The 12,889-nt window shown below is 45.2% G+C and overlaps 1 protein-coding gene across 2 annotated transcripts in view; it reads right to left on the bottom strand.

Moving 5' to 3' along the window:
• Positions 1-12,889, bottom strand: part of LOC122790695 (zinc fingers and homeoboxes protein 3-like) — a 628,294-nt gene that overhangs the window by 118,470 nt on the left and 496,935 nt on the right. The window contains exon 3 of one of the 2 annotated variants that reach the window (XM_044058235.1): positions 6,410-6,547. The gene's annotated coding sequence lies outside the window, so the exon portion shown is untranslated. The remainder of the gene's footprint in view (positions 1-6,409; positions 6,548-12,889) is intronic. The other variant, XM_044058236.1, reaches the window with a different exon arrangement.

Genomic DNA, 12,889 nt, shown 5'->3' with positions numbered 1-12,889 from the left:
TTTCTGCCTCTGGAACGTCTATTCCTGCCCCTTTGAAATTTTGTGGAGTCAGGAAAGGACCAATTTTGGCAGGCCAGTTCCTGCTAAACCTTGGGGTTGAACCTGCAAGAAATCTTTAACAGTTTGAACTGATTTTGCCTTTTCTTCCATTTTCTTCATAACCTGCTGGGCAGATGTACCAAACAAACTTGTCTTGTCCATAGGAGCATCTAGCAACTTAGCTTTAACATGATCCGGTAAAGCTTGTTCCTTTAGCCATGCATGCCTTCTTATCACTGTGCCTGTCATGGCTGATCTAAATGAAGCCTCCAGTGCATCATAGCCACATTTTAAGGAATGGTTGCTAACCTGTTGTATGTTATTTACCATCTCTAATACATATTTCTTATCAAGAGATTCATCAGTGGTTAGTTTTTAGTTAACTGATCCAGCATAAACTCTTGGTATTGTATCATGTGAAACTGACAGTTTAAAGCTCTAGCTGAGAGAGTAGCTGAAGTGTAGACCTTTTTACCCCATCTGTCTAATGACCTTGCTTCCCTTTCAGAAGGAATAGGATTTTTAGCTATGGTCGCGGCTACTGCCTTGGGGCCCTGGGATATAGTTTCTGGGTCTGCAAGTGGAGCCTTGTAAAGGTGGTGATGAGTATCTGGCACCCTGTAAAATCTGTCCGGTTTGGCAGGGGCTGGGGGTAAAGAATCTGGAGCGGAGCAAACATCATTGAAAGCATCATCCACCACAGAGAGAACAGGGGGTATAGCTAAGGGCCTGTGCTGTGGGAGATGCAGAAAAGTCCTAAGTCTTTTTCTGGAGTCTGAAAAATCCTGTTGCTGCCATTGGAACTGTTCTCGCATGGCATGCAAGGTTTCCCCAAAGGAGAATTCTTCTGGTGGGGAAGCAGCTGGGATGGATTCTTCAGCATCAGAATCTTCAAAATTGGAGAAGGGAGCCGCTGGCTGGTCAGTTATGTCTGATTCATCAGGAGAATCATCAGAGGACACTGGCTCGGGGGGCTCTGCCCTAGGTCTCTTCTCTGGGGGCTGAGAGGCCCTGTCTGGGTGAGATTGAGATCCTCTAATTAAAGAAATTAAATCTTCTGCCAAAGTAAGCATTTGAGAACTAGAAGAGGGCCTGGATGTGGGTGGTTTAACAGGCACTGTTTTAGTTGTCTTGGCTGCTTTAGCCCTGGCGAAGGCCTTAATGGACATGGCTGCTGGAGGCCTAGCAGCACCACGTGCTGGGGTAGAAACATCCAAGGGGATGGTGTCTGATAAGTCAACCACCGTAGTGGGTAAAATTTCTGAGGTCGTTGCAAGAGTTGTAGCAGGGGCCTCAGTTGTAGGAATAGGTTCAGCTGTACTTTGTTCAGTTTTCGGTTTCGGCTGAAACAGAGACACTCATGTTTGCTTGACCATGGTTTCGGCCGAAACCGCGGACCGCGGTGTCGGTCTTTATCTTTGCGTTTTGCTAGATTGGGTAGTCGGAGGATCCGGCGGCATAATGTACGCAAAATCAGAACCGAAAACTGTTCTGCAAACTCCGACCGACGCCTAAGCGTTGCCGGTTGAAAGAAGCACAGGCCGAACAGGCTGCTACGTCGTGGGCTGGGCCTAAACAAGGCAGACAGTAAAGAGTGGAAATCTTTATGAGGTATTTGTTTCCCACAGTTTAAACAATTGTTAACTTTTTCTGACATCGGCTGAGGCAAGAAAGAGTCCCCAACGGGTACTTAGCTTTAGAAGTCTTCAAGTAGTATTCGGTAGAAGTAATCTCTGGATCCGACCGACCGGCACTTGCGAACAGCTTCTGCTTCGGGCCGCGGCAAGAAAGACTGGGGAAAATGGCGCCGGCTGATGCCTTTATACCGAACCAACAGAGATGACGTCGGGTGGAGTGCGACATCAGCCGAAGCCGGACCCGGACTTTGGAATCCGGCCGACTGAAGGGCTGCCTGACGACAGGACAACCCACTTGTTATGACTGCAGATGCATCCATGAAGGACATCTGGTTTTCCATGATTGGTATAGCAGAAACGAATGCAATGTCCTATCCATTTGGAAATGGTTTGTTTTGATATAGCCTTCCCTTGTGAAGTTGTAGCATAGGATACAAAGAGCAGGTCAGACTTTCTGAAAACCGTGGTTTTATCCAAGTAGTAACGAAGTTGCCTGTGAATGTCCAAGGAATATGCAGGAGTCTCTCTCCTTTGTTCTGTGGATTTGGGAAGAAGGTGGGTAAGTGGATGGTTTGATTTAAAGCCATACTGGAAACCACCTTAGGCATAAAGGAAGGATTAGTTCGTAGAGAAACTCTGTCTTGATGAAAAATGAGGAAAGGTTCCACTGCCATTACTGCCTGCACCTCAGACTCTTCTAGCTGAAGTTATTGCTAGCAGCAGGGCAGTCTTCCATGATAGGAACTGAAGATCTGCAGAGAAAGCTGGTTCAAAGGGAGGTAGCGTAAGATTTTCCAGAACAAAATTGAGGTCCCATGCTGGTGTAGGTGCTCTCCTGGGGGGCCTAATGTTTTTTGTCCCGCTGAGGAACTGCCTTAGAAGTGGATGCGAAGATAAGGGTAGATCCGTGTTGTAGTGGGCTGAAATAGCTGAAGCATGGATTTTAATGGAGGAAAAAGAAAGTCTTTTGTGCAACATCTCAGTTACTGTAGAATGTGAGGCATGCGAGGCTGAATTGTGTCTTGGCCTTTAGCTTGGTTCCAGGCACAAAACCTTTTCCATTTGTCCGAATAAGCCTTCCCGGTGCTTGGCCTCCTAGCTTACAGAATAACATCCATAACTGCTCGAGAAAGAGGAGCTGGCTGGATGCTTAGATGATTTGCCATGCAGCCTGATTTAAGGTTTTGAGCTGGCTGTAAAGAATTTGATTGTTTTGCTGTGTGAGCAAATGGGTAATTTGTGGTAAGATCCAAGGTGGGCCCTGGGGCCATAATCCTCAATAGTGGGTACCAGTGCTGGCATGGCCAGTCTGGTGCTATGAGTATCAGTCGTGGTCTCTCCTTTCTGACTTTCAGAAGCACCTTTGTGAGGAGAGGCAATGGAGGGAAGGCATATACGGTCAGGTTTTTCCAACTGAATGAGAGTGCGTCCACTTTCCAAGCTTGATGGTGAGGTGTCCTTGTACAAAATTTTGTTAGTTGATAGTTTTGAGGACTGGCAAACAGGTCTATGTTTGGAAGGCCCCATTTTTGAGTTATCATTGTAAATACTTGTGGATCTAGTTTCCATTCATGGGGATCCATGATTCTGCCGAGGTAGTCTGCCAATGTGTTCTTCTTTCCTGGCAGGAATTGAGCTTGTAACTGAACTTGGTAAGCCAGAGCTGTGTCCCACAAGATCATTGCTTTGCCTGCATAAAGGGTAGGAGTGAGTACCCCCTTGTTTATGTACAGTCTTTATTGTAAGTTGTCCTGGATGTAATAGATTCTTGAAGGCTGTCAGAGCATTCTGTACAGCTAGCATCTCTTTTTGATTGATGTGCAGATTTCTTTGATCTGCAGTCCATATGCCTTGAATGCACTGCCCTGCCATGTGTGCCCCCCAGGCGTAGTCTGGTGCATCTGTTGTGATAGTTTGCCTGGCTGGGGGCAAGGTGAAAGGCTGACCCTTGTTGAGGTGACATGCCTGTGACCACCATAGAAACTCCTGTTGTAGGCAGGGAATGAGAGATATTGCGTCCAAGCTGTGGCTGTGTTGAGACCATACGCTTTTTAGGTACCACTGTAATTTCCTCATATGCAGCTTTGCAAATGGTAGTAGTATGCAAGATGCCATGAAGTCCAAGGCCTGCAGAATTTTTCTTCCAGTTAGTTGGGTCTTTGTTGCCATTCTTTTAAAATATTGAGTCAGTTGTAGTTTGTCTGGCGTCAGATAAGCCTTCTGGGCCGTTGGATTCAAGCTGGCACCCAGGAATGTCATATTTTGAGAGGGTACTAGTTTTGACTTGTTTTCGTTTACTGTGTACCCCAGGCAACTTAGTAGATGTTTTACAAAAGCCAGATGTTGTAAGGGAATGTCCTTGCTTTCTGCTTGGATGAGGCAGTCATCCAGGTATGGGTATATATGAATTCCTCTTTGTCTGCAATATGCAATAACTGGTGCCAGGCATTTTGGGAAGACTCTGGGCACAGTAGATAAGCCAAAGGGCAGTGCAGAGAAATGGTAATGGGTTGAACCTGCAATGAAACGGAGGAATCTTCTGCAACTTTGTCTGACAGGGACATGCAGGTATGCCTCCTTGAGGTCCAACGTTACTAGCCATGCTTCCTTGCCCAACATGGGAAGAAGCTGCTGCAGTGTTAGCATCTTGAATTTGGGTACTTGTAAGAAGGTGTTTAGAATTGAAAGGTCCAGAATTGGTCTCCAGGCATTGTCCTTTCTGGGCACTAGAAAGTCTTGAGTAAAATCCTTGGCCTTGCTCTCGAGTAGGTGCCAGCTGAATGGCTCATGTCCATGAGAGCTGTAATTTGCTTTTGTGCCTCTGCCCATTGATTTTGTGGCAGGTTTGGCATTCCTCTTTTCATTGGCAAGGTATGAAAATGGAATCTGTATCCTCGTAAAATTATGTCTAGGACCCATTTGTCCTTTGTGACAATGTGCCAGTTGTCTGAAAAAAGTGCGAGTTTTCCACCCAAGGGGGCTGCCAAGAGAGTGTTGCTTGGCCAGATGAGGTGCAAGTCATTGAGTTTGCCTTCTGGTAGATGGGTCCTGTCTTCTCCTCCCTTCTTTGTTGCAGTGCCCCATTGGCGAGGTTTGTACTGGGCTTGTAGTTGTCCTCTGCCTCTTGGACATCTGTATTTACCCCCTCTGTGGTCTGTCAGTAGCTGGAAAGGACCAATTTTTTTGTTGGCCAGTTTCTGCTGAAGCGAGGGGGCTGTACCTGTAGGAAAATCTTTGACTGTCTACATAGATTTTGCCTTATCCTCCATTTTTTTTAAGACTTCTTCTGCTTTAACTCCAAAAAGAACTTCCTGCTGTAAGGGAGCATCTAGAAGCTTTGCTTTAACATGATCAGGCAGAGTTTGTTCCTTTAACAAAGCATGCCTACGTATAACAGACCCAGTGACAGCTGCTTTGCAGAAGGCCTCCAAAGAATCAAACCCACATTGTAAAGTACGTTTGCCCACCTGTTCAGTTGCATGCAACAGATCCTGCATTTCTTTCAATTCAGACTGTTGAGGGAGAGTGCTCATTTTTTGCTTTAACTGAGAGATAAGAAATTGCTGATACTTTAGCATGTGAAATTGGCAATTTAGTGCCCTCATGGCTAGAGTGGCTGAGGTGTAAACCTTCTTCCCCCACCTGTCTAGTGCTCTGGAGTCCCTTTCAGAGGGTACAGGATTTTATCCATAGAAGCCTTAGCCCCTTTGGGACCCTGGGAGATGGTCTCTGGATCAGCAACAGGGCTTTTATAAAGAAATTTGTGGGAGTCAGGCACTCTATACTCAGGTTTGGCCGGAGCAGGAGGTAGAGAGTCTGGGTTTAAACTGGATTCTAAGTAAACATCATCCACAATGTCTAAAACTGGTGGGATGGCAAGTGGTCTGTGCTGGGGGAGTAAAAGAAACTCTGAGCCTTTTCTTAGAGTTAGAGTAGTCCTGACCTTCCCAGTGAAAATGTTCCCTCAGTGTGTAGTTTCCCCAAAGGAATAGTCTTCAGGAGGAAAAGCTGAGGGTATGGAATCTTCAGCATCAGAATCTTCATATGGGGAGAAGGAGTAATCTTGGTCCTCAGAGGAGTCTGAAGAAATGGACACTTGTTCAGAGGATGCATAATCTTCCTCTTGTATAGGCCTTTTGTCAGGAGGAGGCTGGGAACCCCTGATTAAAGAGATCAAATCTTCAGCCATTTTGAGCATCTGTTTCTTAGGCATGGGGCCTTGAACAGGGGACTGAAGTGCAGTCCTTTTAGGTTTAATAGGAGTCTTCCTATTTAATAGGAGGCCATTTATCAAAACAAACAAAAAAACATTTTGTTGAAAATAGTAAAAGAAGGCAACTGTTGAAACGGGCAAGAAGCAGCTAACAAAAAAAGTCAAGACAGCAAATAAATAACTTAAGCATGTGCTGTACTGTGACTTCTCACCATGATGGACACTGCAATCTCGCTTAGTAAAGTCTAAACTTAAAATTTCTGTCTGATGACTGACATTCATATCCAAAAACACCCATCTATTCCTCGCACCTTATGGGGTGCACCATTTATAAATGTAAGCTTTTAAGTACATCTCTGCCAAAGAGTTACAAGTGTTTTTGCAAGCAAATTATCCTAGATGATGGTGCTACACAGGTTAAGAAATACAGGACAGCATCACTAAAGTAGAGACATTAACAGACACCATTAGCTAAAGGGTAAATTCATTCACAATACTGAAACAAAAATAAGAAGCCTACCTGGAGAAAAAAAATACCTTCATATTTCAGATGCAGAAGACACCATTTTGTACTGAAGGGTGGTGTGACAACACGGTCTCAGAGTGTAATGCTCAGTGTTGAAAATCAGCTGTTCTACACAAAGGACCCTGTTTAAAACTGGAAAAAAGGAATACTGTTGTAAAATCTACTCAGTTTGTGTAAATATATAAATGCAAAAATCAATTAAAAATTGTTTACTTTTCAAAATACATCTAAAAAATATGAAAATTACATTTATAATCTACATGACCCAATATACATTCGGCTATGTAAAAACTAGCTTTACAATACATACATCGCTCCATGCAACCAAACACATTCACTCTTACCTCCTGAAGAATACAAAAATAGCATTAAGACTACGACCACCACAGTAAGGTGGCCAGGGCCTTGTGCAGCTCTACTTCCCCCATTCACTCAAAAGCGAAATACATAAATTAGAAGTTATGTATTTACCATAACTTGGCATCAGTGCTGTAGACTTATTCTTCATGAATGGCTCTAGGATCTGATCCTCCAATCAGATCCATCCGCATATACAAGACTACAGATCCAAATCTCATGCTCCCCATAATTCTCTAGCCCATCTAAACTCCTCACAGAGTTTGTGGTCTTACTCTCCACTGTGTTAGGCAGCGTAGAGACACACTATCCTTATGGAAAATAATGTAAAAAGGCCTAGCCAATAGGGCCTGGAGCTCAAATTCTTTTTGCTGAAGTGACTACTAAAAGATTGTATTCCAAGAAAAACTTCATATCGCACTTCCCCACCAGTTGAAAGGGTTTCTGAGTTAACCCCTGAAGGACCACAGTTAGCTATCAAGGAGAGGGATCCTAGACTGGAGGTTTAAATAGGAAAACACCATTCATAAAAAACTTCACATAATCTGGAGGATGCCAGACAGAATGATTCATTTCCAGTGTGGAAGCTGGAAATTGCTGCCAATTGAAGTTTAATACTAGAAAAGCTAGCCCCCCCTTCCTTAAAAAGAGCAGTGAGAAAAAGAATGGCCAAAGTATGTGCTGTAAAGGGAGTCAATATTCTGATTGGAAGCCCAAATAGAAAATCTTTTCTATTTGCTTCTGTAGACTTTCTTGCTGGAGGCCTTCTGGGAGACCAAAATAATGTCTCTAACTGGGGAAGTGAGCCTGGACAGTCCATCACTGAAGTGAAGAAACCATGTTGGTCAGCTTGAGGGCATGGAGATTGGGATACAGTAGATTATCTGAAAATAAATTATCCGAACCCACCTTAAAAAGTTTTTGGGTAGGAAAAAGCATAAAGTCCAAATACGCAAACATATGCATTCGCCAGAGTATTTTTGAACTTGTAGCCAGCTTGTGTGTGAAAAATATTCTTTAAAGTCCACTGGAATACCTGCATGCAGAAAAGTTTTATATTTGGCTCAATTATATGTTTGATTACCAGAACAGTTTTCGAACTACACTAGGTCCCAATTAGTTCAGATAATTGACTACTGTACTGAATTCCTGATGGACGAAATAGATCTTGAGTGGGTTCCATATCCATGGAGGATATTTCAGGGAGACCAGAAAAAGGAGAACCATACCTATTTGAGGCCAGAAAGGGGCAAAGAGGATGACAGAGTTCTTCAGCCTGCTTGCTTTCTGTAAGCACTTCGAGATCAGAGGAAGGAGGACAGGCATAGAGACGACCAAGGGGCCAATTGGGAATCTGAGCATCCCTTGGTGACTACCCCCGGAGGGGAATTAGAGCGAAGTAATTGCTGCATTTGAGGCAAATAGGTCGCAGCAAGGCTGGCCCCAGCAGCGGAAGATCATATTTGCTGCTGTTTGAGGGACCACTTGTGAAGAATTATAATGGACAAGATGTGTCGGTCTGCCAGCACGTTGGTTTTTCCCGGTATATGCATTGCAATTAGAAAGCAGTCTGAAGAGATCTCCCATCCCCAGACACTCATGGCACCTCTACACAGCTGGTACAAACAGGTTCCTCCTTGTCTGATGTACCAGACTACTGATAGGTCTGTGCGGATTGCAATAGTCCCTAGAGGGAGAATATCCTGAAAGGCTTGCTATGTTAAGAAGCTTGCTCTTATTTCTAGGACAGTGTTATGCAACTTGGTCTACCACAGGGACCAAGTGCCTTGGACCATCTTCCCCAGGAAATGCCCCCAACCCCACCCCAGTTGGGAAGCGTCCATGGTCACTGTGGCAACTGGAGGAGGACAGGAGAACAGCCTGCTCAGAAAAAGGTCATCTAACTGGATCCACCAGCGAACAAGATGTTAGCAGACTGGAGTAAGTCTTAAAGGAAATTACAGTGGCTGATAAAGAATTTACCACTGTACTGTCGATGTCCACTGAAGGATTCGCATAAAGAATCTTGCTAGAGGAATCAGAAGAATGGCAGCTGGCACTGACCAGAGAGCTTATACCACTAGTTTTGCTGGCGGAGATGATGAGACAGTATGGCTGGCACCCGATTTCTCTTGGAAGTAATGTGATGAAAAGGTAATGCTGCCACTTGAGTCGTAGCATTCAGTTGAAATTTTGAAATTCCAGAGTCTGTACAGCAGCTAGAGTCTATCTGGCATGGTTTACTGAGATGCCCAAGGTGCTGGAAACCTGGAGCAAGTATAGGCTGGCTTGTGGTGGTGAGGAGCCAATCACAGAGATAGGGAAACACCTGGTATCACAGTCAAGTGAGCTGCCACAAAGTACAGTTGCGTACACTTACCATAAATGTAGACGTTGAGTGTATTCACTGCTGCAGTCATCACATTTGGGTTATCTGCCTGCAGGTAGTCCTCAGCTGGCCTGAATACCAGAGTCTTGGGATTTCTGCTTCGGATGCTGTCGCTTCTTCCATGACATCAGGTAGTCAGGGGTATGAAACATGCAGCAGACGCCATTACATCAGATTTTCTAGCCCCAGAAGTCAGGCACCGCCAAAATATGAAGTAATTGTATGGTGTGGAACACCCCCAGCAAAAAGCAAATATACATAGTATAAGATATGCCAAACCAAAAAGGATAGTTGAAAGCAAAGACAATCGGGGCTGGAGGGAGGGTAACCAGGACTGCAACAGTGAATACACTTTAACATCTACATTTATGGTAAGTTTACACAAAGTACAGTTGTGTACCTACCATAAATGTAGATATTAGAGTGTATTCACTGTCGCAGTCATTCACTGTTGCAGTCATTATAGGTTCATAGGTTCATACTAGGCTATCTGCCCTAGGGCATTTAAAAGCCTAGCCAGAGTGTGTGTGGCTTTCACCACCCCTTGGGATGAGAATACTATACCCATTAGTTTGCTGTGCCTCTGTCCAGCAGTGATACAGAGATGATTCCCGGGGTAAACCTACGATCTCCCATCCACTCGTCAAGATTTCTCTTGAACAGAGTCAGTGAGGGGCTCTGCCTCACATGGACTGGGATTCTGTTCCATAGTGTAGGGAGTCTCTGGGTGATGAATCTGCCCCTCCAGCATGTCCTATTTATATCCGTGTTGAGGTTTAAGTCTCTTGCTCTCGTGGCTCTGGTGGATTTGGATTTTTTGAGGTGGAGCATGTCCAATAATTCCGGGTTGGACATGGCCTTGTATGTCAGGCACAGATCACCTCTGAGCAGATGGTATGCGACTGAATAGAGGTGGAGTTTCTTCAGTCGGGCATCGTATGACATATGTTTGAGCCCCTTTATCCTTTTGGTGAGGAACTTTTGGGGTCTTTCCAACTGCTGCAGGTGTCTGGTAAGGTACATTCAGAATGGGGCGTTGTACTCAATCATTGGTCTGATAAGTGAAGAGTACAGGGGTACAATGACCTCTCCTGATCTGGATGTGAATCCCTTCATGATCAGGTGGGCAATGTAGAAGGTCTTCCTAACCACTTTGGCAATGTGAGTGTCAAAAGAGAGGTTACTGTCAACTTGGGTCCCCAGGTCCCTGATAACGTCTTCCGTGTTTAATGGATTACCACCTATGTGGTAATTAGAGGTTACCTTGTTTTTCCCAAAGGGTATGACTATACATTTTTGGCATTTAGCTTAAGGCCATGGCTCTGGCACCAGTTATCCATTTCTATGAGACCTTTCTGGAGGATGTCTGTGTCTGATGGAGTGTCAATTATGGTGCCCAGTTTGCAGTCATCTGCAAATTTTGTCAGCCACAATCCCCCTATGTTTGCCTGCACTTCAGAAAAATAAATGCCGAACAAGAGGGGCCCAGGACTGAGCCCAGTGGGACACCGCTCGTGACCGGCTTAGAGTCTGACATGGCACCAGCAACTCTAACCCTGTGTGTTCTGTCCTTGAGCCAGTTTGCAACCCATCTTGTGACACATGGGTTTACATCTAAGCTGGTGAGCTTTTCTATGATGCCCGAGTGGGGTATTGTGTCGAACGCTTTTGCTAGGTCAAGGTAGGCTGTGTGAACTGCCTTACCCTCATCAATGGCCTTAGTGACTGTTTCGAAAAAGTCGACCAAGTTAAAGAGGCAGGATCTGCCCTTGACGAAGCCAAATTGGGTAGGATCCAGTGTTTGTAGGTCCCCAATGTCTTTATTTATGAGTTCCATTATGATCCTCTCCATAGCTTTGCAGACATGGTTCGTCAAGCTTATGGGGCGGTAATTTCCAGGGTCCGTAGAAGCACCGCCTTTGTGGAGTGGGACCACAGTTGCCGTACGCCATTCTTTGGGTACGTATCCTGTAGTAAGGCTAAGATTAAACAGCAGCCTTAATGTGTGGGTTTAGTTCCTCATTGAGTTTGTGTAGCACACAGCCGGGGATACCGTCCGGTCCCATTGATGCTGTGTTTTTTGCTTTAGAGAGAGCAGCTCTCACCTGGGCATCTGAGATGTTTGGGAGGCTAGACTCTGGTGGGATAGATATTTCTCCTTTTGGGAATTTGCACTGAACCTGTCTGCCAGTATGTTGGCAATGTCTGTGGGTTCAGTGATTTTTTTATCATTTTGGACCAATTCTGAGCATATCTGGGAGTTTCCACCCAGGTTTCTAACATAGCTAAAGAAGGCTTTATGATTGTCTTTTGTGTCATTTGCGATTTTTCTCTCAAAGTTGGCCTTGGATGATTTTATGAGTGATCGTAGTTTTTTGCTAGTATTGATCAGAGATGCCTTCCCATTTAGGGATTTTGCTCTGTCATGTAGTAGCTTTCTCCTCTTGTTGTAGAGTTTGTTTATGGCTGGAGTCCACCAGACCGGGCGCCTGCCTTTGGTGGAAAGGGTCTTGATTTTATCAGGGATTGCTTGATCCATACATTCCTGGAGGTGCTCGTAGAAGGCATTTGTAAGGGTTTCAGCAGCGTGGGTTGTTTCCACTGGCTCGGGGGCCTTGAAGGATACCACTCCAGTCTTAAGAAGTGTGAAGTTTGCTTTTGAGAAGTTCTTCACTGTGGTCTTTTTTGCTGGGGGTGGGGGCGGGATGTGGATCTCCAGTGAGATTAATTTATGGTCTAATCTCACCAATGAGGGATATACTTCCGGTGTGGAGCATTTTGTCCCCATGTTTGTGACGATCAGGTCTAGTATATTTTCTCCTCTTGTGGGAATGGTGACTAGTTGTTCCATAGCATTTGAGTTTATGAACTCAAGGAACCTTTGGGCTAGGGTGTTGGGGCTTGAGTAATGTTCCCAGTCTATGTTTGGGTAGTTGAAGTCACCCAATATGATGGTGTTTGGAGAGACATTCATACTCTCCAGTGTCTTCAGGAAGGCTGTGTGGGTTTCCTGAGTTTGAAGAGGTGGTCTGTAGCATGTTACAAACTGTAGGGCAGTTTTACCTATGGTTAATTGCATCTGGATGGTCTCCGATGCTTCGTGCGTTGCCACTAACCTGGAGATGTGGGTATCCTTTATGAATATGGATACTCCCCTCCTTTGTGGTTCGGTCCGGATTTTGGGGCGGAGCATGATATGAGGTATAACCTGATAGTGCTGGGGTGCTCTCAGGAGCCTTGAACCAGGTTTCAGTCACAGCACAGACATCGATGTTCTCCATACTGAGGAGGGCTTGAGTGCATCTTGAGGTTTAGACTTCTGGCATTGAGCAGTATTACCCTTAGTTTTCTCCATTTTGTTTTCTAGGGCGGTAGGTTTACCATTTGAGCCTTGCCTAAAAAGGCACTATGGGGTGGCAAGAGCCTTTGCCAATATCCGGAAGCCCAGGGGTGACAGGTGCAAGCCGTCCCTTGCGAAGCAGCGTGGCTCGTCAAGCATGTCATCCCAGGCAGACAGACATTGGATCCCCTTAGAATGACACCAGTAATTAAGCCAATTATTAAAGCTGATCATTTTGTCTCTGTATTGTGGCATCATTCTTGGTGACTGTAGGATACTGCTCAGGGTCAGGGTCTGCTGGCAGGCTACCCGCAGTCGGCCTGAGTTCCAAAGTCCTGGTCTGGCGTCAGTTGCTGTCGCCTCTTCCCTGACGTCAGTGCGCCAGGGG

Source organism: Protopterus annectens, chromosome 16.part0 (assembly GCF_019279795.1).
Source record: "Protopterus annectens isolate FY-2018-M chromosome 16.part0, PAN1.0, whole genome shotgun sequence".
NCBI lineage: Eukaryota > Metazoa > Chordata > Ceratodontiformes > Protopteridae > Protopterus > Protopterus annectens.
The sequence above is the reverse complement of the archived record's forward strand: the minus strand, read 5'-3'. Positions and strand labels throughout refer to the sequence as shown.